Genomic DNA, 24,608 nt, shown 5'->3' on the forward strand with positions numbered 1-24,608 from the left:
AGCTCGGAGCACACTGTCATCCGAGGCTGCTGAGGAGATGTCGGGATGCTGGCAGCAGTATCGGCTCGGCCTCGCGGTTTATCTTTGCTCACAGAAGCTAAATGAATGCCAGTGTTTGAATAAAAACACTTCTGTGGGTTTGGATCCACGCACTGTGCAGGTTTCAGTCTCAGGCAGTGAAGGCTTTCTCCCTGGACTCCTGGCTCTTCTAGTTTGGTTACACTTGAGAAGTGATGGTACAAACTTGCGTTAGAATGGACTTGAACCGGAGATGCGGGATTTATTCACAGTTTAAGGCTTGTAAGTATGATTTTTGACTTTTTAAATTGTGTATTTATTACATTTTTAACCTTTATGTTGTAAATAATGTGGCTGTCTGGCTTTTTGCTATATAATGGTAATATTAATAATAAAATTAAGTAGTGGTAATATCAGTTCGCACAAAAATAATGTCAAATAATACAATTCCATTGACTTTATGGTTAAAGTAAAAACATAAAATGGCACTTTCACATTTGCACCCTGAGTGGCAGCAGGCTGCTCCATCCCATATTAGCGGGAGCATCCATTGAGCGCTGATGAGGCGGGCTGAGTGGCCCCAGAGCTGGCGTTTATAAAGCAAACAGTTGTGTGATTGTTAGCAGAGCCTGGGAAAATGTCCCCTTGGCTGGGAGGTGGAGGGACTTGACGCCAGAGCCTCTTGTTAAGAAGACTTGTGTGCTCCCAGACAGCATTGTGATGCTAATGAGCACCAGCACGTTGTTGAACTTGATGTTGACTTTTTTTCTTTCTTTCTTTTTGGGCGATTTTTTTCTTTTCTTTTCTTTTCTTTCTTTCTTTTCTTCTTTTTTTGGTCACTTGTTTGTGGGAAAATCTTCTCCGGAGCTACAGTGTGAAATTAATTAATCAGGCCTTTGCAGTTATCTACAATAGAGAGGCAAAACATTCTTGAAACACAGTTACCTTTATTTATTGTTATTTCTACATGTTTAGTGTTGAAGTTTATTTTACCAAACGTTTACTAAAGTAGTGGGATTGTTCTTGATGGATTTATACATTTTATACATCAATACATTTTCAAGAATAAGATACATTTCCCCCCAAAACCAAAATAAATAGTTACTCAAATTATTGCATATTTAAACACAGAAATTGTTCAACTATAAACTAAAGTACTATTTCAAGATATAAAGGTGTCAATGTGTTGTCATCATAATGGTTAAAATTGTTTTTACCAGCAAAATAAATCCATCATCATTTTATAACATTTTAAAGGATTAAAATATACACTTGTTCTGTCTTTCTTTCCCTTTTCTATCCTTTTTCTCTTTTCTCTCTTTTCTTTCTTTCTTTCTTTTCTCTTATAGTGCAACAGGTGTAGGCCTACTGTAAACTGAATTAGTAGCAGTGTACTTTAGCCTCATATTATATACATTTCAACTTAAAACACATCATTTTTCATGCCACATAGAAAAACAAATGCACAACAATTATTTCTGAGGCGATTGAGCTGTTTTATGAGATTCCACTTGAATTAACTTGAGTGTAAACAGTTTCGCCATAAACACAATAACTAATATAAACGTATAATCGAATATAATCAGATGTACAATTCGGCTAATACAAATCCATATTTATATATATTATTAGCGTGAAATCTTGTTTATTATTCCTGTTAATATGCCACTTATTGCAACAAAAAAGAGAACAAAATCTAAAATGTTCTTTCTTCTCGAAGTCTTTGTGCAGATTTTGACTACCAGCCTTAGTGTCATTTATTGAATTATTTCATTAAAATAGTTGAACAAGGGGAAAGGGTCAGTGTAGGTGAACTGTTCCGTTTATAGACCGCTGAGGTGTGACTGCGATCAGAATATGAAAATTATTTCACCACGTTTTATCCGGATTCTCACTTTTAATTTCTATTTTTTTTATTATTATTATAACATTTCATTAAATCATAGTAGGTTTTGCTTCATCTGAACAGAACAGAACTATTCAAGTTTTGTTCTTTTCACCTTCCGATTTAAAATAGCGCCGTGAATTAATTTCATTCGTTTCAGCACCAAGGACAGAGACTGTACTTCTCACTGGAGGTGCTGAACTCCAGGCTGCAGTTTCCTTTCAAACTGCGGATTGAACGAATTGAAATTCAAACATATTTGTAGTCAATGCTTGAGCATCTTTGTTTTGTTTTTTTTATATTTATTTTGTAAAGTTTCGCTATAACAGACACAAAAGAGAAAGAAGCTAAAGATATAAATAAATAGTTTCATTTCCGGCGAGAATCCGCCTGTTCAGCAAACAGCATAAACAAAACAATATGGCAGGAGAATTAATTATTGTATATATATATTATATATAATATAGTCAAATTTAGGCTAATATTTTTGAAGGGAAGAAGACCGTGAACACGATATGCACAGACTGCAATATAATAGAAAACCATATTTTTTAAGAATTCTAATTAATTTATAAACTCATGGCAGATGTTGAGCTCATTGTCACTGCACACACACCTTTCGACTGCACTGTACGCTTGACAGGATGTGACGCAGTCAGGGGGCGTGTCCACAGGCCTTCACGTGAGGTTGATGAAAGTCAGAGCTGAGAGTCAATCAGGTTTAATGTACAGTAACCTACAGTCATGTTGTCACACACACACACACACACACACACACACACACACACACACACACACACACACACTGAAACAGCAACTTTTAACCTTTAAAATATACTTTATTTCTTAAAACACATTTCAAAATAAATCATATCTGAATAAATATTCCTGCTCTTGCCGATCAGTCTTATTTAAAGTAGCGTAAGGAATTAAATAAAAGTTGAGGTCATTTGAAATAATAAAATATTTAAAAATTCACAAAAAAAGCGAACGGCACAGAGAAGATATCATTGAGTGTCTGCTATGGAGAAAAGCCTATAATAATAGTAATAATAACAATAATAATAATAATTGTATTACACACACACATATATATATATATATATATATATATATATATATAAATAAAAAGCCTGAGAATAAAGCTGTTTCCTGCACGGAGCAAATATTTGTAGAATTTTTTTTGCATATATATATATATATATATATATATATATATATATATATATATATATATGCAAAAAAAATTCTACAAATATATATATATATATATGCAAAAAAAATTCTACAAATATTTGCTCCGTGCAGGAAACAGCTGAATTTTTTTTTGCATATATATATATATATATATATATATATATATATATATATATATATATATATATATATATATATATATATATGCAAAAAAAAATTCTACAAATATTTGCTCCGTGCAGGAAACAGCTTTATTCTCAGGCTTTTATAAAACTGGCTGATTAAAATTCAAATTAGAAACAGCTCTCACAAACAGCCAATTGCTTCTGTAGCTACCGTGGAAATACATGAGGCTCATTATTCCGTATTTGAAGCCGAACTGTGTGCCATCTGTAATTCTAAATTAAATTCATATCTTCTTATAAAAATGTTAGCATACAGTATGAATGGTCCAGGACTGTATCTAACATGACGCTGAAGGCTCTGTTAACACAACAGGATGGCTGCTACACTGAAGCTTCACTCAGCCTCTGCATTGTGTTCATTAGACTCACTGAAAATGCTAATTAAAACATAAATGTGGCGCTTTTTGTAGACTCGTTTCAGCCAATAAGGAAAATATATGAAAGTTAAATAATATAAATAAAAAACAATATAAGATAATATAATACAAATGTATACAATTATAGAATAACAGTATTTATTTGCAAAAATAATTCACATTATAATAACTGATGTTACCCTCTGCAGTGCTCTGTCCTGGATCGTGCAACTTGCTGCCTTGCTCAGAGCTCGTGACTCACTGCTTGCTCAGTGTTTCTTTCTGGGAACAAACTTTGTGTCCTTATTGACACAGACAGCTCGGGCTGAGAGACGGATGCTTCATTGTCAACAAATCCTTAAACATGTCCAGTTGTGTGATGTATTGCCCAAGGCCCATCCGGTCAGGTGACTGTGCTGCTGTTGCACTCTGTACCTCCAGTTAGGACAAAGCTAGTGTGGTTATTATTGTATTGTACTGTGCAGTTTTGATGGAGGTGCATGATGAATATTTTTCTAGTGGTTGATATAAATATGAAATTATTCCAGGAGCTGTAGAGACCCCCTCAGTGTTTTGGGGCTCCAAGGACCCAGTATTTGGTCCTTTTTTGCTCTGCATGATGTTGGAGACATCTGATTGCATGTAAGAGCATAAATCATGATACAACTCGCCTCTCTGAACCTCCAAGTGTTTATTCAGCTTATGTTTCCTCTGCCTGTCCGTTAACCCTGGTGCTCACCCATGTGTGTGCCAATGAGCATGCCTAATTCTGTGGACACCGCGCGTCTCCCCTGGCAGTCTGACCCCGAGGCCCCCCGGGCGGCCCTCCGCCTCCTGCGCCCCACATCTGACACTCTGACAGCCGAGGCGCTTTCTCCTCTCTCCTCACTCTCATTTTCTCCTCCTCGGGCCCTGCTGCAGTGGTTTTTGACAGCCCGGAATGGACGTTATTTCTCGATTATTCCTCCAAAGGATCCACATGCGATACACCGACGCTGGTGCTGTGCGTAAAATGGGCTTTTGTCTTCGCATGTGTGCCGGCATCCCACATGGTGGAGGACAGGGGGCATCACGGCTGGAGAGAACCGGGGAGATAGGCGCCCTGCCCGGACTGAATCTAGTAGAATATCTCGGCTGCTGCAAAACCTGATGGATTTTAATAATTTGTATTATTTAATGGTGAAGCACAGCTGACTGTCCGATTATGGAAACTGCCGTTCCAAATAGACTGAATATGTGAGTATGTTGTTCATTTATTCTAAATTAATTCCACTACGAATAGGCTATTTAATAAAAAATGCAGCTTCAGCAACATTTAAGAATAATTTATTGAAGTTATTACTACAGTGTGGTTTAAATGACCTGCTTTAATGACCTTAATCTTGCCTATAATATCACGCGTTGCACGCTAGTATCTTCCTACCAGAATGACCTGTGCCAACAGATAGTATCATGTCTGGAAATATGTCAAATTACAGTATTTTATCCTCGTGTTTGTCCTGACATTTATCTTTGTATTTGCATTTTTTCTGCAGTAAAACGTAAACGCTTTGCATTATAGCTGCCTTAAAGGTACATATTTATTGAGTATAAATAGTGTTTGGTGATTACAAAAAGGCTTTTAAAAGACAGTTTGTCCTGCTTTAACTTGTCAACATGTCATCAACTAATCTAAAAAAGTACACAGTGACATCTAGTGAGCTGACGAGTTGTTCCGCTAGATCATGTTGTTGACATTTAGCTGCTCTTCCACTGCACGCTATAGTACAGGCCTTTTAGTAGTTTGTCATGCTTTCAAACAATTCATGGATTAATTCACTCAACACGGAAACTATGGTCTATGCTCTGAGATGGGTCGATGTGAGCTGGCATTTAAAACAACAATAAGCCGGTTGTTTGTGAGGGCTGCGGTGATCTTTTAGGGAGACAGAGGAAGTAACACTTTATCTGACATCAGTGTAAGCTGTGTTATACACACGAGCTCAAACTGGACGTGATATAAGTTAGTGGGTAGATGTGTGCTATATTAAAGTTATAGGTGTCATGGAGACTTCCTGTTACGTATGTTCATGGGTGACAGGTGAATGTGTCATGCTGCAGCTGGATGACTTCACCCTGCAGATGTTGCAGTGGAGGCTGGTTTTAAAGAATAGAAATGTTGAATCATCTGACATTGTAGTATAATTAGTAGGCTTTGGTTGAAATTGATACACCTTGCAGCCTATTGCTGACGATCTTGTGGCGATGGAGGTTTCCCAAAAGCAGCCAGAGGACATCGTTTTTATATATGAAATTACGCATTATGCATAAAAGCAATAATAAAACAAGGTATTACCTTTAACCTGCTTTGTGCATGCGCGCAGTTATGTGTGTGTGTGTGTGTGTGTGTGTGTGTGTGTGTGTGTTAGAGATAGAGAGACAGAGGGACAGCAGAAAAAGAGGGAGAGAGAGAGAGAGAGAGAGAGAGAGAGAGAGAGAGAGAGAGAGACGTACGCATGCAGGCGGAATGCAATGGCTCCATGTGACCACAACACAAGCAGCTCCGGCGGCGGCGGCCCCTTTAAGAGACGTGGGTTAGTTTTTCTCTTTGGTTATCTAGCTGTATGAGTTTATGTAATATCATAAAGCTAGAGAACCGAATGTATAAACTAATCCTGCAGTCGTCACGGCGGAGCGAGCCGGAACCGGGACCGATGGGGGGGTGGGGGTGCTCCTGCTGCCGGAGAGGGATGGATGGATGCAGCCTGCACGGCGGACTGGAAGCCCGCGGCAGCGTCCGTGTGCATCGCTCTGAGAAACGCCTCCTGCTTCCTTGGACGTAAACCGGTGCAGAGGAGAGAACGCCGGCCCTAAAAATACGGATTCATAGCGTTAGGTTGCTTCACTTGGGGATGCATGGAGTGACAGTAGTTAGCAACCGGAGACAGGCTCCATTCATAGAGTGATGAGGAGGAGGAGGAGGAGGAGGAGAAAGAGGAGGAGGGCGACTCGGCATTGCTGCTTCTCTTAACGGAACATTATCTGCCTTTTAGTCACAAGATCGCAGCTAATAAGCAGCATGTTTGATATGTTTTCTGTTGATTGTGTAGTTAGTTGATGCTGATAACCAGGAGGTGACATGAGCACGGGTTGTAGCTGGGAACGCACCTGATTGGACGACTCCTTGGAGTCACGTGCTCCACCAGCAGCCCCCATATCCTCTTGCCTTGGCCTTTCTAATATGGAAAATAGCTTTAACAATCCAAACTAATGCACTTGCTTGTGTTGTGCCTCAGCAAATGCATGTCTCTTAAAAAAGTTGATGGTGGAAGCTTTATGACTGTGCTGTGCCAGAGAGGTTTGATGCATTTTGCACCATGCTGTGCCACTGCTGGATGCAATGAGGATTAATTCCACTATCAAGGTGCATTCTCAGGGCTTAGTGTGTCTGGTGCTGTGCAAAGATCAGGAGAATGTGTAGTATGTCGTCAAAGTAATGTGTCACAGGTTATGAGGTGGAGAAGAAGACAATATTGTGATGTTGTAGGTGTTTGTCAAAGGGATCATCTTCTATCCCTGGATTTAGTTGATTGATGCGCTTATTAACAGCAGCTTCAGTCCTCATGCACAAAGAGGACAGAGCAGAACAGAACAATGTCTCCCAGTGCTGAGGAAAGGGCATAAGTTGAACCTTTGTATCTTTTTTTTTAAACAATTGCAATGTGAGTTTAGCAGGTTCAGCAGGTTTTTGCAGATGTAGTTCATCATATATTTTTAGCTTACAGGATGAAAATAACAGGCTGTAGGTTAGAAGCTGGCTGCTGACACAAAACAGTATTTTCTCTATTCAAAGATAACTAATTCAGGACTTGAACCACACATATATAACTAATAAGCATATGTTTTCAATGATGTACAACAAGAAGCCAGATTTTGGAGGCAGTGTTCGGGGAAGGGCTGGGTCGTCCAGAGGCTTATCTCAGGCCTGCTTTATAATGCTGTTTGGGCTGCAGATCATCTTCTTCTTTCTCCACTCCATCCGAGTCAGAGAGGAGCTCCCGTCTGGTTCCAGCTCTGCCTGAGTGATAGGTTGCACCCTGAAGTGGAGCCTGTTGAATTTTAAACAAGCCAATTCTATGTTAGCTGCTAAAGCTGTAGCTGTTGTGTGTGGTGGCTCTGCACGGTGGACAGTGTGTGAGTGTGTAGAGCAGCAGCATTACAGAGCCTGGTGCTACTGTTAGTAGGCCCCAGCTTACTGCGTCACAGAGCAGGGCAGGTGGAGAAGGAGCTAGGAAATGCTATCTCTCGCTTTTTAAGGCAGCATGCTGCTGTATGTGTTAACACACTGTGAATATATTCTGGCGTTGTGCGTGATGTGTAACGATTGGCTATAAACCTCAGTTGTCTGCTATTGTATTTATGATATTAATGTTAATTTCAGGCTATCAGTATGAGCTGTGCAGTTATACTTTTGTTAGTTAAATAGAGCGTGGAGAAAATTAATGTTTTCTTCAAGGAAACACTGCAGGAGTATCAGGATACCCATTTTAATGTGGTAATGTTCCATTGAGGCATTTTTTAAAACACAGAAATATCCAATATGGCTTTTGTACTGGCAGTCATTTTGGTGCAGGTGCAATGATTTGTCCTGATTTCAGGATTATCTGTGTGCAGAACTGACCCAATATTTTGCAAATTAACGTCCCTTCGGTGCATGTAAGGGTTAATTGCAATATTAGGCAAAATCATTAATAATACAGCATGGTTCCATTTGATTTGACAATGGCGTTTTGTGCTGTGACTTACACCAACAGCACCACCCTCCCGTCTCTCGCCGGTCACAGCAGAAAATGAATGCATTACTGAGGGGTAATAAATGGAGGATATGGGGAGAGCTCTTTGAGATTGAAATGCAGTCTGAGAGGCAGGCTAGACGTCGGTTTTTCCCACATTAATAAGTGTCTGTCTGGGCCCTCTCCACCATCAGGAGCAGGCCCTCAACAGCAGATGGAGCCCAGTCTAGTCTGCGTCTAGTCTACTAACACCTGCCATAAGGCTGTGTTACACTTCCCATTGTCTTGCACAGTGATTTCTGCATTTTTTACATCTATTTGAATTTTATTGTTTTAGCAGCTTGGATTTATTCTGTGTGCAGTTAGAGGAATAAACAAACACATATATTAAAAAAAAGTGGTATGACGGGCTAGAATAAGATTTAAAATGATGTACAATGAGGAGAGAAGATAACAGGAGAGATGTTTATGCATGCATAATGCATAAACATGCGTAAAGTGTAGATATGTCAGGGTGTCCCTCTCTCCTCCTTCTTTCTCTGCACTGTATCCATATCGTTGAATATTTTCATGTTATAGTTGTGGCATAGGTTTGAGTGTTGTCTGTTGGAAGAAAGCAGCCCAATGTACACTTTCCTATACACAGCAGCGCTATTGTTTTAGGTCTACAGCCCTGCTGCATTTCCAAGCCACCATCCTATAGATGTTATCTTGTGTGTGTCACACCTGGATGCTAGGTTGCAGAGCTGTGTGAGTGTGTGTGTGTGTGTGTGTGTGTGCTTCTCTGCAGGTGCTGCTTCACATTATCATTACCTAATTTATTTTGTCTCTAAAGAGCTCAATACACACGGCAGCATACTGTCAATTACAGATTTTTTTCTATTTTATTTACAATGCGAAATCAGCCGGCGCAGGTTTTTTTTCACTCGGCCATAACACTGTGCTCGAGATCGCAGTTTGTGACTTGTATTTTGTGTCTTTGATTTATGTATTAAAATGGCCGAATTCCTAATTTTAGAGAACTCATCTCTATTTTATAATGTTTGGAGGATTGTTAGATATAACTTAGAAAAATAGATTAACATTTTTTCTTCAAGCTACACTTGACTTTTATTATTATTATGACTATTGTTAATAATATTATTCATCTTATCACTATTATTACACTTTGATTCAGATCTGAAACTATTTATGGCTCATGGTCTATTTGATTCCATATCACCAAGTTCCATATATTCCAGCGTTATCAATTTTCTATTATCATTTTACCTTGAATTGCAATGGCCTATATAAACCTTTTCTCTGAACTTATGAATTCTGGGCTTGGTAGCCTAGCAACAGCCTCTGACCCATGCAAGGGAAAGAGAAAAAAAAATTGAAAGGCTGACGTGCAGGCTTTAAACCCGCAAAGGACATCAGGTTTCAGCGGATGTAATCTTTGAGTATTTTGTGTAATCGCTTGTGAAGTGGTGTGTGTGTGTGTGTGTGTGTGTGTGTGTGTGTGTATGTGTATGTGTGTGTGTGTGTGTGTGTGTGTGTGTGTGTGTGTGTTTGTGTGTATGTATGTGTGTGTGTGTGTGTGTGTGTGTGTGTGTGTGTGTTGAAGAGATTGGTATTGTCAGGCATTTACCGCTGACAGTTGAAAAAAGATTTGTGAGAAACTTTTTTTTCAATTTCCCAGTATTTCTACAGTATATGTAGAATATGTAGTAATTATATATTTTTTGTCATGTAGTTTATATAGGCCTAATAATATATTTTTTTAACAAAATAATCTCAGATAATATGAGGAAGTGACCAACATAGGATGTATTTTTGCCTTTTTATTTGACAAACAATATTACAACTTCAATTTCACATGTTTAATTCATAATTTAATATGTTTTCTATATTTTTAAGTCAAAATATCCAAAATCCTATTTGCAGGGTGTCAGGTAATATTAAATTATAAACAATACTATAATTTAAAAATAAAACTTTTTTTTTTAAATGCACCATACCTCAATGGTTTGCTATAGAGGATTTCAAGTGCAACCCAAATGTTTATTGCAGTGACATTTATTTGTTCTCCAGAGAACTGTTTAAGAGGAAATAAAGGTGAATCAGACACATAACCTGCTACAGGAATGGACCCTCCCTCAACTTAATGCTTTATGTTTTGTTTTACAGGAATCTGTGGCGTGCAGACAGAGGTGCAGTCACACAGAAATACACACACCCCATCTGCAGGCCTGTGTCTGAACCTGCAGGACAACAGGTCAGAGGAGACACGCAGCACCCCCTGCTCTCAGGTCCAGAGGTCACAGACTGGGTTAGAAGAAGACTTCATCACTCCACTCAAGTAACAGGTGAGACTTCAAAATAATCCTCCTCAGTGTGCTCTCTTACACTCTACTACTACCATAAACTTGAACTTGAACTATTCAAACCGTACTTTCAAATAATCACACAGAAGTCTAGATTTCATCATAATTCATTTCCTCACAAATGAGCACGCCTCTCATTCTTTTTGTGTTTTCTCACCCTCTCGCACGCCCGGCCTCTCGCCCCCTGCCTTATAACGTCTGATCCAATTTGTTAGATTCTTCGGTTTTGGCAGATAAGACGCAGGGTGGCCACTTGTGTAATCTATATTTTAATTCCTTTGTCCATGCTTTTTATCCCTTTAAGGATACATGAGTAGGAGGGGGGGCTTGGCCTGGTGTGTGCTCAAGGTGTGCTCATGTGGAAAGACTGCCAGGGTGGCTAAGTCCCTCACTCCTCTAATTCCCTCCCTCCCTCTGAACTCCCCCCTCAAACTACTTACTTTCCTTTCCTCTGCTCTGTGAACAGACCCCGTACCCTCCTCCACACCTGCATACACACTGATTCTAAAAAAGTTGGGGCACTGTGGAAAACCCTGAATGCAATGATTTGCAAATCCTTTGTGACCTGCATTCAATTGTCTACTGTACAAAGACAAGATATTTCATGCTCAAACTGGGAAAGTTTAATTTTTTGTAAATATTGACACTCTGAATTATGTATTTAATACATTCTGTTTCCATTTACATTTTACTCAGCTTGTAAATTGAGGTTGGAGAAGCAATGTTTCCATGGATTTTTAAGTATTTTTTTTAAGTATCTCGCATCAGAAAAAGCTAAATGGAGGCTTAAAAATACAATAAAACTTCCCAAATGCACAAAAAGTTTTTTCCGCTCTCTTGAAATGGTTTTTGCCTTTGTCTCTATTTGAGTTATGGAAACGACTTTATCAAATAAGTTCCGATGTAGCTATAATATACAGGCATCTTTTCAGAAATTTAGTTTTCATCTCTGGAACCAAACATGGCCAATAAAAGCTGAAATCAAACAACAATTAAAACTTCCCAACCGAGCCAAATTCCTGAAGAACTTTTCTCTCACAGATAGGTTAGAAGGCCAAGCTAACTTGTTTTGTTTCTAATTTGCAATCTCTTTTTCTTCTACTCTGGCTGATGACAGTGGCTGATGACAGTACATAGCTAAAGCTCAAACTTCTGAAGAAACCAATCAAGTAACATATTCTGAATACTTTGGTTTACTTTTGGAATACTTAAAAATCATCTTGCTGAACTTATTTGTCTTCTATTTCCAATGCCGATCACACCTTCCTGACTGTACCCTAGTTGTGTGTCTCCTCTCCAGGCCAGTAGTTTTATCGCAATCCTGCTGTAACTATATTCAGAATTCCAGCAATTCAAACTCTAACTGTTGCAGAATACGGTTACTCATATTTTGTATTCTAAATGCTTAATCCTGGTACTTGTATCCCGTTACTCTCCAACACTTTACATATGTTGTTATAAACTAGTATCCACATGGACTTCTGGCCCCAGCTGTCATATTTTCTGCTGTAACTAGTTGTCAAACCCCTGTAAGCTGTGGGTTTTTATAACGACGCATAATGCTGAAGATGATGGACGGCTGAAACCAGAACTAGGTGACTCACTCACTTTCCTCTCAGCTTCCCTCTCACTGTTGAGTGACACGACTAAAGATTACCTTCGCTATCCTAACAGCTGCTGTAGCGGGCCATCAAGGCCCAGAATGCTGCTCAGCTCGTGCATGTTCAACCTCCTGCAGAGAACAAAGTAGACGGAGTGATGGAGGGAGCACCGGAGACGGGAGGAAAGGGAGATGAAGCCCCATCCGCAGAGATTGAGGTCCGTCATCGGGGAGAGACAGAAGAAGTGATTTTTTTTATTTCCCTCCAGGGTTAGATGAGCGTTCTGTGACATTGGCCTATTTCTATATCAGCGTGCCCCCCCAGAGAAAGAGTTGCGTTTGAGAATCAGACAAGGGAAGATCAGAGGAGATTTCACAGCCTGTGGCTATCCTCCTCCATCGCGTTCGACCACCTCTTAAACCTCCTTCGCCTTGCTTCAACTCGATAAGGGCTGCCGGTCTACTTAGTCAATATCATATCCACAAACTAGATAAATCGATGCAAACAAGCTTCGGTTGGACACGGGCTTTAGAAGTAGAGGCATAGCTACAGGCTAAATTTGATGCAGAGACGCATCAATCCAGAAGTGACACTCCTCACATCCTCTTTGTATTCATAACAGCAATTAAGAGCTCGCACGCACGGGTCTGCATTCACGCCTCGTTTTACAGTACCCATGTGCAATATGTGCATTTTTTTACGATTCGTATGGGAAGTGCGGGCCGGAGGATGTGTGATTTCACACATAGCGGTGTTGCCTCCACAGACGAGCACTCTCATGTATATGGAAAGACTTGAAGAGGGGGTAGCGGTAATCCGCTCATTTACAGTACCTCAGATCCGGTCTGCCATCCCCCTCTCTCTACCTCTCTCTTATTCTCTCTCTCTCAAACACACAAACACACATACCTCAGTGTACCGTATCTCCTTCCCCCACACCTCCACCCACCCACACCACCTCTTTCCATCCCCATTCGGGCTCATCTTACCATCACCTCTCCAGCTCCGCCACCCCAGAGAAACCAATTCAGGCTGCTGCTCCACACCGTCATGGCATGTTGGCCAAGGGAGATGGAGTCCTTTCAGGTTCTCGGCTACAACCTCCCTTTCTCCCTCCCTCCCTCCCCCCCCCGTCTCTGCCCCCTCGCTGCTTCTCAACATTTCCTCAACACGCCTGGCGTATCAGCAGGGTAGCTAGACAGCACGATAGGGCTGCTCCCGAGAATCTGTTGGAGTTATTCAGCACATTATGTGACCTTTTAAAGTTTCTCTAAAATTGCATGTGGGTGTTTTATGATTCCACTCTGAGTCTGCCTTTGCATGGTTATACTGTCAGATTAGTAAGAGTATCTGAAACAAATGAAGCCTGCATTGTGTGTTTAAACAGGCTGATTGTGAGGTTTATCAGTAATAGGTTATCTTTAATGGCAAAACCAAACACCCACCGCCCACCCATGGCTTCTTAAAGTTGCCAATCTGCTTTTAACACCCTGCTGTTTGCTGGGGAATTTTTTTTACTTGGCTTTTTAGATTTGTATACATAAACTGCGCCGCTTGGCTGTTCTTAAAAGTTGATTTGAATTATACCCTCTGCATTATGCAGCTTGATAGGAAATAAATCTCTTCAAATGAATACACTGGATGGAAGGAGGTGGTGAATGTGTGTGTGTGTGTGTGTGTGTGTGTGTGTGCTGGGGGGGGCTGTAGGCACTGAGTGTAGAGTGGTGGCGTATGTTAACATAAATTAAATCTGCAGAGGGGCTCGGAGAAGGAAAGAGAGAACAGAATGTGAGAGTGAGAAAAATAGAATTGGATTTTAAGAACAAAAAAAGTGGAACGAGCTCATGAGGTAAAGAGGAAGCGTGAGAAATGAGACAGGAGGTTTGATTTTAGGGGTTATGTTAAGTTTTGCACAAACAAACATAAGCAAATCTGTTTTATTAGTTACTTATTTTGCTTTGGTATTAGCTCCATTGTTTATCTTTACCTCCTTAAAGCTCAGAGGCTTCTGGCATCTCAATGCACAGTAGCTGAATGGCGAGGTGGCTGTATTAAAGGTTGGTGGTGGCTGTGATGGTGGGGTGCAGCAGGGTGACGAACAGAGCGCAGGAGGGGAGGGACAGGGGTCCGCTGAAAGGCAGCAGGCTGCAGAATGAATGGGAAAAGGGGGGACAAGGGGGGGGGGCATTAGCGGCGGAGGCAGGTTGGGGGGCGGTGGGGGCCTCCATTGGTTCAATGCAACGGCCGGAGCAGCTGTGAAAAGAGGTCTCCCCTTTTTCCCACGCCCAGTGCGACGCAGAAACCCTGCTTCAGCCTGCCAGGGTCAAGTCACATTTCTAATATATACACTGGGCCTGTGGGCTTGCACAATGCATACGCACAGCTCATTTATTTTATGTATGGACACAGACACTTGTATGCACGCAGAGAGTAGACAGCCTCTCAGACAGAGGCAGAGGTGGGGGCCGCTGCAGAGAGAGAGTATTATGACACTGATTTCTATCCCGTTGGCACCATTGTTTCGTCTTGGATCCTGCAAATTAACAAGCTGCAAGTGACCAAACACACACGCACACACACACACACACACACACACACACACACACACACACACACACACGTATGCATATTTCTGCTCCACTGGCTTCTTTCAAGATTTTCAGGGAAAGAAATTCAGCAAATACAGCATAAAAATATTAAAATGCACATTACAATTTGGCATTTTTTTTACTTTTTTAAATGCATGCTGGTGCAGCTTTTTCATTAAGGCACAAGAATATTCCAGATTCATTTCCTCGGACTAATATATCTGTCTGTGTCTTCACTGTTTACACCCATGACTGTATCATCCACACAGCCACCCTCCAGCCGCCACCGCTTCTCAGCCCTTTTCTTCTCCTCACACGTTTACATCTCAGCCGCCATTTACAAACTATAATCATATTCCAGGAAGGGGGATGTAAACGCTTTGTCCTGACAGACCCCCACCCAGTCCCCCACACCACCAGTGCCAGATGCCCTGCTGCATTGTGTGGGTGCTGGGGGCAGACAGGCAGGCAGCCCCCTTCCTCTGTCTCTCTCTCTCTGCACCATGATGTCACCCTACTTGTCTGTCTGTCTGTCTGTCTGTCTGTCTGTCTGTCTGTCAGGGCCTTGACAGGAACTTGAGTGTGGGAAGGAAAGGCGTTTAGGATGGGAAGGGGGGAGGTTGGGGTGGTAGAGGTTCAAGGAGGGGTTGAGGGGTCTTTTATAGGGGGAGAGTTTGGGGGTTTGGGTAGAGAGTGTCTGGCCTGAGAGGTCAGCAAGTGGACTTGAGCATGGAGCAAGTGTGTGTGTGTGTGTGTGTGTGTGTGTGTGTGTGTGTTTTGGAGGTGGGGGCGCTCTCCTAGCAACTCTAAAGAGAAGTGGAATTTAGATGAGTCTGTTGGTCTGTGTCCTCCAATAATTCAAACTCTTTGGTTAGCCACACAACAAAAGGTCTGAGGACATAAAGAAGAAGGGGAAACAAAAGCACCTGTTTCTTTATTTGTTCATTATTTGGATTCCATCAAGTACTTAAGCCATGACGATGTGAACCTCATATAGGCTGCAACAGACAGCGTAATGCATGGTGTAATATTAGGAAATATTCAGGATATTACACCTAAGAGCCAAATTCAGTGCTCCCCTTAAACTAATTCAAGTCTTTGGTGAAGTTATGTGATACAGCAATGGTTCAAAGTGAAATCATTAATATTTTATTTTTTTGGGAGGTGAGGGCAATTTTAGTTCAAACTCCCAGGCTCAATCCTGAATCTGTTTCACAATAACTTTTTGTGACTGTTTTTATGATATGAATCATGCTTACTCAGACTGATATTGTGCTGTATAGTCAAACTGTAATTTGTAATTTTTATTTATTTATTTATTTTGTGTAGGATGAGTGAGGCCAGTCAGGCCAGAAATAGGCTTTTCTTCCTTAATTAGGATTAAATAAATAATGCTTTACATTATTTTATAAAATATATTTATTTATAATGTAAATAAATAATAAAATAAGTAATAATTTGTTAAAAAAAAGGTTTCCCCTAAAAAAACAATAAAAAAAAAACAATGACCTTACTCAGATTTAAAGGTCTGACATTGTAAAAAGTGTGATTTCCATGTCTTCTTTTAAATTAAGGAGCAGATCTAGGTACTTTATAAATACTGTGAAAGTATCAAAATGCTCAATCCACGGAAAAATATTCACAAACTGTGCCTCTAAATTAGCCGCCCAGAATTCTGTTATAACAACTATACTTTAGGTAGAAAGTTCTGCTAAGTGCTTTTACAGTCATTCCCCGGCTTCAATGATGGTGCAGAGATTCTGAGAAATAAAATATAAATATGAACCTGAAACAGGAATAATATGTTCCCTGTAAGATGAGTGCAGAGCAACTTTCCCCTTTCATGGTAGATGAATGTGGAAAAAGCTTTCTCGTGACAAACTCTGTACATGCATCATTCTGTTTAGTGAAGGTCAAACATTCAAGTGAAGTAACAACAAAACACATTCACCTTATAACTTAGAGTCATGGTCGCCAAATAACCTTAGTTTGTGTTATTTTAAGGCCTAAGACGAAAATGCTCTGGCCTTGTGATATTGTTTTAGAAATGTGTCAATGTCAATCTAAAAGCTGAGATGTTTTTTCAATGAAATGCATTTAGTGAGAAGAAGATTTTGTCTGACAGCAGTAATGTGCTGTTTACAGATCACCAGCAAACACAGACATAAGGCACCTTTTCAACAGGTAAACATTTACCAGGACACAGACACATGCCTTTGTCATTCATCCTCTCTCTATTTGGACCCCTGCCTTTGTATTTCTTTCACCCCTTTGCTCTTTCCGTCTCTTGCTGTGTCTGCGTGTCTCTCTCTCTCTCTCTCTCTCTCTCTCTCTCTCTCTCTCTCTCTCTCTCTCTGGCTGTGTGAAGAGGTGATAGTATTGGGAGACAATGGGAAAGACTCACTTAATTAGCTGGACGAGAAGATGCATTGTGGCAATTACTGAGCACAAAGGGAGGGGAAGGTATGGCCCTGTAATGTGCTGCTGTGTGTATTTTGCCTGGCTGTTGTAGCCTGGAGTGCAGGCAGGCCTTTATAGGGAGAGTGAAAGCAGTAACAATGGAAGACAGGATGTACTCCACACATAGAGCCATTTCCAGTCCTTTTTACAAACAGGGACAATAGCTGCTACAGTCTCTTAAAGACTGGAAATGCAGAAACTGTATTCCCCATACAGATGGATAATGGAGCTCTGAATTTACAGGTCCGGTCGTGAAAACTTCCCAGATGCACCTCTTTGTGTAGTTTTGTTTTATTAGTTTCACTTTCTAATAATGGACATTTTATAGATGGCTTTATGTAAGTTAATAGATGGCTAATAGATGGCTTTATGTAAGTTAATAAATAATTAACACATTTGTTTATATGATATAGTAGCTTTATGCATAAATAAAAATAACTAGGACAAATGTATAAATACATATAAAAATATTTTATATTTTATTAAAGAACCTGATTCAAGCTTTGGATTTCTCCACCTGTTGAAGCAGTATGCATGGGCCTGTAATACTCATATTTTGGAGGGTGGAGTGGTGGTTTAAGAAATGGATTATTAGTGTGATTATGAGTGGATTATTAGTTTTGTGGTTCTTGTTTCATAATGAGTCGGCTGGAAATTTTAAATAGTCAGCTGCATTTCAATCAGGGAGTGGTGCTAACGGGTAGACTGTATTAAAGAAATCAAACTAAATTTGACCTTTTGGCTGTCGCTATCTTACTTTTTTGGAGTCGAAAGGTAGTTTAAGCATAGCAAGTGCAAAGTCATAAGCTAATCTAACTTTAGCTTGCGAAAAACAGGTTTAAAACAAAATGTGCTTACCATAAAAATTAGGTGCTAAATCAAGTGAAAAGTAGGGTTATTTTCTCACAGACTTCCATGCAAACAGATTTCTTTAAGAACTTAATGCACATTTTGAGCGTTACATCTGCCACTGTTACTGTTGCAGCAGTCTGAAAAGCTTGATAGGCGTAAATGGTAATTTAAAGGGTAGCGGGCTAAGTGAGTAGTTAGTTAATAATAATGGTACGAAAACCAAAAAATATTCACAATTAAGAAGCTTTTTGGCATTAAACACAAAAACATAAACAATTAATCGATTTTCTACATTTTTTATTCATGACCGCTCAACCACTTACATCCTTTGTGGACTTGGCACCCAAAAGTTCTTTTTATTATTACCTAAAACTGAACTAAACTCTCGATTGTGCCTTCTAAATAAAGTCTAGGAAAGTGACGCTGTAATGCTCCAGTTTGACCTCGTTGGGTAACAAACAGTGACTAATTTTCTAATTCCCTCTTCCTTTGTCCATTCATCCATCCTCTTCGTTTCTATTTCTGATTGTCCTGTTGCTGTGTACCAAACTGGACATGCTACTTTCTATTTCTGACTGGCTATGAGTGGGCCGCTGCTTGGTGCCAGCGCGTGTTTTGTGGATGTGTGTGTGTTTATGAGTGTGTGTAGAGTTGGGTCTGGCAAAGAGCATCCTCCTCTAGTGGAGTGGCCTGAGGGGATTTCTTTCATGAAGTCAGATAACATCCCGGCGACCCCCTCTTCCCTTTTTTATAAGAGTTCTTTAACCTTGATAAATGAAGTAGAGGCAGGGAGGGAGGGAAGAAAAAGTTGCGGGCTGTGGTGGGGGATGAGGGTGTGATGGAGGGAGGAGAGATAGATAGAGAGAGAGAGAGAGGGAGAGACACCAACTCCCTAGCCGGCTTGCTCTCAGGATCAATAACGTTCGGAGAGCTGCTGAGCACTCCTGTCTGGCAGCTCTACCATAGGGGATGGAAGGAATGGAGGGAGGGAACGGGTTGGACAGGAGGGAGGCAGGGAGGGACGGAGAGAGAACAAGAAAAGGAGTGTTGAGAAAGCCTCTCTATCTCCTTCTTGTCACCCTTTTTTGTGAAGAGAGGGAATCGAGGCGGACAGCGAAGTAAAGATGGAAGGATGAAGGGATGGAGAGGAGCATAGATGGAGGGGTGTTTAGAACCGTGCCACCCACCTGCCTGCTGCCTGCCCGCCAGGGAAACACACACACACACACACACACACACACACACACACACACACTCTGAGGTCTCCTTTTACGGAGCCACAAGGTTACAGAGTGTCGATACAAACGCGCACAGTCCTCCGACAAATGGGATTTGGCATGTTCAATCAACAGTGCTGCCAAATCCCTGTTGTTAAGTATTGCAGAGCCATATCTGTCTGCAGCGGGCCTGAGCTATGCTACCTGGGCCCGCTAACTGTCCCCTAAATATCCTCTATTAAAGTCCTCCGTAATAGAATTATCTGCTGCATTTGTCATTGGATTTGAATAGGTGTGTGTGCAGAGGCATAAATAGGGACCAGAGAGGGAGTTTTCACATTGTGCACCTGTTATAATAAAGGCCTCTTCCGCCAGTGCCTCGAGGTCACAGACACCTGAGCTCTCTTCCTCTTTTCTTCCTCTCTGTTCTACTTGATTTCCTTGCTTTGAGTTTAAGTCGCCGGTCTCCCTCCTCTGGCCATCTCTCCTGGCCTTTTTCCTGTCCTCTGTTAGACCTGATCCTTTCATCTTCCCTCCCCTAATCCTGTGCTAGAGAAGCCTTCTGTTCACCCCTCCGCCGCTTCCCATTGCTCTCTTTTTAACTCCGTGCCTCTTCTTATTTCAGCGTGTCCCTGTGCTCCTTGCATCGCTTTCTTCCCCTCTCACTTTCTTTTCTTTATCCCCCCCTTTTATCACCCCTGCCACTACTTCTTCTCAACCTCTCTCTGTCTGTCTCCTGCATCACCCCTTCCTCCCTCTCTCTTACTTTTCTCCGTCCTTAATTAAGTTAGTGATCAGTTGACTGCCCCTATCATTGGTAGAGAGCAGGTTGGTCCTCCCATCCCAGGAGGGGGGTACATTGTCTGTGCTGGTTGACCGGTGTAATCCCCCCCCAGGGACAAAGGGCAGTACCCTGCCTACCTCAGCCACCCCTGAAGGGCATTAGCCCCCTGACGAGAGCCGTGCCCTGGCCGCCCTGACACCCCAGCATCACACCGCTGGCTCTTTCCTCCTCTGAGGAGGGCAGTTTGACTCCACACTGCTGAGAGTGAATACAGATGAACACGTGTGAATGCTTTGGGTGAAACTTAGACAGAATCATCCCTTGATTCACACACATAGACACAAACACACAGAGGCACATCTGTTGTATTAAGATCAGGAAGTCCTGCTCTAAACCTCTGCACAACCCCACATACCTCTCTCTCCCTCTTTTTCTCTTTCACACACACATTCACACAGGGAACGAGTAGGTAAGGTTGCCATGGGAACGGTTGGTCAGAGTTTACCAGAGGGGAAACAAACAAAGTACTGTTCATGAAAGCAGGTTGCTCTGTGCAGAAGGAGCAGTGATACTCTGTGTGTGTGTGTGTGTGTGTGTGTGTGTGTGTGTGTGTGTGTGTGTGTGTGTGTGAGTGTGTGTATTCAGTGTATAGTGAGTGATTAGATGCATGCGTCCTTCTCATCCATACCTTACTGCTACTATAGATCTGCTATTTTAAAAGTGCTCAGTGGGAGGTTGACGTTTAGTGTCTGCAGCTTCCAAAGGAATTTGATGAAACATATATGAGACCATGTGGCAACATAGTGGTGTCCTTTATATGTAACATTTTAAGGACGAAGAAGTTTTCCTATAAAGCTAAGCAGAGTTTCGCCCGTTACATGATTTTAGGGCTGCAAACTTATTATCATTTTCTTTGCTAATTAGAGATGACCGATGCAAGATGTTTTTGTGAACATTTCATAGGTACTCCTTCAAAAATAATGCACAGGGATCAGTAGCTATCCCACAAAATGTATCTGGTGACAAAGCAATGTGGCTTTAAAAGCCACTTAGGTCCCCTATAGGGAGAGCAGACGGGAAGGTGGATGGTACTCAGAACCAGGAGATCAGTGTCTGTGCTTTTAAAGCCTAACCCTGTTCTTTTTCTTAACCATAACCAAGTGGTTTTGGTGTTGGCCCACTAATAAAAACATTTAAAACATGTTTTAAATGGCATCGCCATGCATCATATTTTGGGGGCTATCATGCAAATCGTGCTGTAAAAGTTTTTGAAAGAAATCAAATGAACTTGTTCATAAGACTGTGATGTATGATGATATCAGCATGTCATCGCTTTCGGCAGATAAAGGCTTTAAAATTAATATGTGCCTCAACCAGATGTGAACCTTTCCGCCAGTATGCCGATGAGATGGCCATGTGATGTGAGACTTTGCCGAATATATCTGCAGTGTGGTGAGGTTTTTTTAAGTATCTGAGATTGATAGAGAGGTTGTTATTTGCAATGATTGCTCAATATCAAGAAGCAGCCATATTGCATTCCAGCAACACTACAAATGTAATTACCCGTCTGAAGAGCCATCATGCCGACCTTTATGACAAATTTGTGCAGAATAAACACAAACGGGCAACAGCACAAAAACACAATAAACTGTCAGCAGCCTCTTATCCAGAGTATATAACCATAACCACACCAGGGCCAAATCAGTCAGAACCATGAAATAAATATGCCTTGTTTTAAATTGTTATTTTCCCAATGAGATGCATTGTATATTACATCTGCATCTGCCAATGAGTCCTCACGATAACAGTAGGAATAATAATATGTCAGTTCAATCACAGGAGAGATGTTCTCTGCCAAAAAAAGTAAAGAAAATAATAATTTGCATATATCGGCATGGGCAATAGTCCGAAATGATTCGGAAATTATCAGCATACGAGCTAAAATTCAACATTGTGCATCTCAATTTTCTTTTTTTATCATTTGAACATTATTACATTTTTAATACCAGAAAATGCCCTGGAGCCCAGGATTATGTAATGATTACGAATTACGATGTAATTATTTTAAGACCAATGATCCCAAAGCACAAAATATTTAATACACTACAATTTTAAGACGAGGACAAGCAGCAAATGTACACATTTTGTGGAAATGCTGATTTTGTGGATTTTTTTGTTAAAATATGTGCTTCATTTGGATGGAAACCTCACTTATGTCTATGTTTAAGTCACAGCCTGCATTCCCCGATGCCTCTTGTGCTGGTTCAACTCTCTCAATTTCTTCTCCCCTACAATTATATACTGTATCTCCTCTCCTCTAGAAAAGTAGGTATCGTGGTGGTTGGATGTCACCTCATCCGAGTCACAAACAGCAGCAACCTCCACCGTTTTCATTTTCTGTCAGTCCCCTTTTTCCTCCACTCCTTTCCGCTCTCCCTCTTTTGAGGCGTATGAACGAAATGCATCTAAACTCTGAAGCAGCACACAAACCTGCTGCATTATTTCCCATAAAAATGCCACCATGCCTTCCTCGCTCCGTCTCTGTCCCCACCCCCTTTAATGCCTCTTTAGCTCTGCACTCGGCTGCTTGAGTAATATTTATTGCTCGGTCTCTTTTAGTCTCAGTTTCTCCTTTTTTATTTCTTCCCCCTGAAACAAACAAGTCCAATGCCATGGGGCAAAACACCCCCAACGCCACCACCACCTCCTCCGCCGCACCTCCCCGCCTTCTCCGCCCTCTGCCCCTCGCTCCTTCAGCACTGACAGATAGACAAACGTACTGTTCTCTCTTTCTTTGCCTTTCACCTCTCAAACCTCCCTCCATCCATCCTGCCGGACGGGTACAATGCAGGCGCTCTATCCTGCGGCAGGGAGAATGCAGCCCTGAACTAACAATATCACCAAGGCTGCCTGAATGCCGCCGAGTCCCATTGTGCTCTGTCAGAGGGGAGTTAACACCCATGTCTGAGCCCAATGAATAGTATTATTGTGTCTGAGACATGCACCGCACCCCCGGTCCCCATCCATGTCCCCCTAACTCAACTCGCCCCCCTCTCCCAAACTTGGTTCTCTTGTCCCAACAGTGTAACCCCCCACGCCACTCTCGCACCCCCTTCGCTCTTTCCTTAACAGACAGTTCAAACTCCCAAAGCCTCGCCAGCCCACCGGCTCTAAACCTCCGCACTTTACTTCTCTATTCCCCTGGCAGTCGGCCTGTGGGTTTTAGTCTCTTTTTCAGTCCTGCAGAGGGGTGGAGAGAGGTGGACAGAAGGGCTGTCACAGCTCTGTGGTGGCTGTGGTGAGGATATTTCAGAGATCGTGTGGTTGGTACGGCGCGGTGCAATGTGGGGCGGTGGGGGTTGAATTTGGCCACGGCTCTTTCTCTGTTGAGGAACACAATGGGACCATGAATCCTCAAAGAAATGTCCCCCCAACTGCTATTATCATAAGAAGAGGGCTGCTGAACCCATTTGAATAATTCTAGATGATACAAAAGCTGAGATGTTTTCTTTGACAAAGTTTCTATAGAGCACCACTGGTCCGGCCAAAACATTTCCATTCCTTCACACTCACTATGGTGCAAAGAGAGAGGGGTGAGGGAATGGTAGTTGGAAAATATCAATCAGTTTTAAATGTTGCTTTTGTTATTTATAACCATTAAGGGCAAATAAGTATACAGCTCAGTGGACTTGTGCAGCTAAGGGAGAGTGAAAGAGGGTGGTTGTTAAAGAGAAACTTTTCCTGTAAATATTTCTAATGTATTCTATTGACGCAGTGGTGATTTTTATAATGGGCCCACTCTTGCTATATTTTGCTATCTGCAGCACATCACAATCTAATAGCTGAGAGTACCTTTGGCAGACAGTATCTCTCTGCCTGACACACTTAACTCTCAGGCCTCCAATCCCTGCAGTTTCTGCTCTCTAAGGTTAGCAGGTTCACATTACCGGCTGAGAGAGGATGCCAGAATCCTCACCCCCGACTTCTCGCTGATCAAAGACCAGGATTGACATTCAGAGTGGGTAAAATGCTGAAAGTTAAGATTAACTTGTTTTTTTCTCCATCTCTGTCTCTGGTTGTTTGTGTACAGCAGGAAGAGGAGGAGGAGGAGGCAGTGGAGGAGGAAAAAGAGAAGCAGAGTGGGTGGAAGGATGGAAGGAGAGAAGGATAGAAGCAGTTCGAGGAGGTGGTTCGAAGCGGGTGAACCCAGAGCAGGTGAACACAGCTGTGGATCGCCATGGGCTCTCTGGCTGCCCTCCTCCTGTGGCCCCGGCGCTGCATACAGGGGTCCCGGGGAGCCGGCAGGGGCCAGCCAAAGCTGCAGCAG

The 24,608-nt window shown here is 41.7% G+C and overlaps 1 long non-coding RNA gene across 2 annotated transcripts; it reads left to right on the forward strand.

Moving 5' to 3' along the window:
- Nucleotides 1-24,456, forward strand: LOC131978341 (uncharacterized). Of its 2 annotated transcripts, none has more exons than XR_009394952.1 (3): nucleotides 1-300; nucleotides 10,583-10,761; nucleotides 24,372-24,456. It is a non-coding gene; the product is annotated as an uncharacterized LOC131978341 (long non-coding RNA). The 2 variants fall into 2 exon arrangements; XR_009394953.1 differs by having other exon boundaries at nucleotides 24,375-24,422.
- Nucleotides 24,457-24,608: the final 152 nt, after the last annotated feature.

This window comes from Centropristis striata, chromosome 9 (assembly GCF_030273125.1).
Source record: "Centropristis striata isolate RG_2023a ecotype Rhode Island chromosome 9, C.striata_1.0, whole genome shotgun sequence".
Lineage (NCBI taxonomy): Eukaryota > Metazoa > Chordata > Actinopteri > Perciformes > Serranidae > Centropristis > Centropristis striata.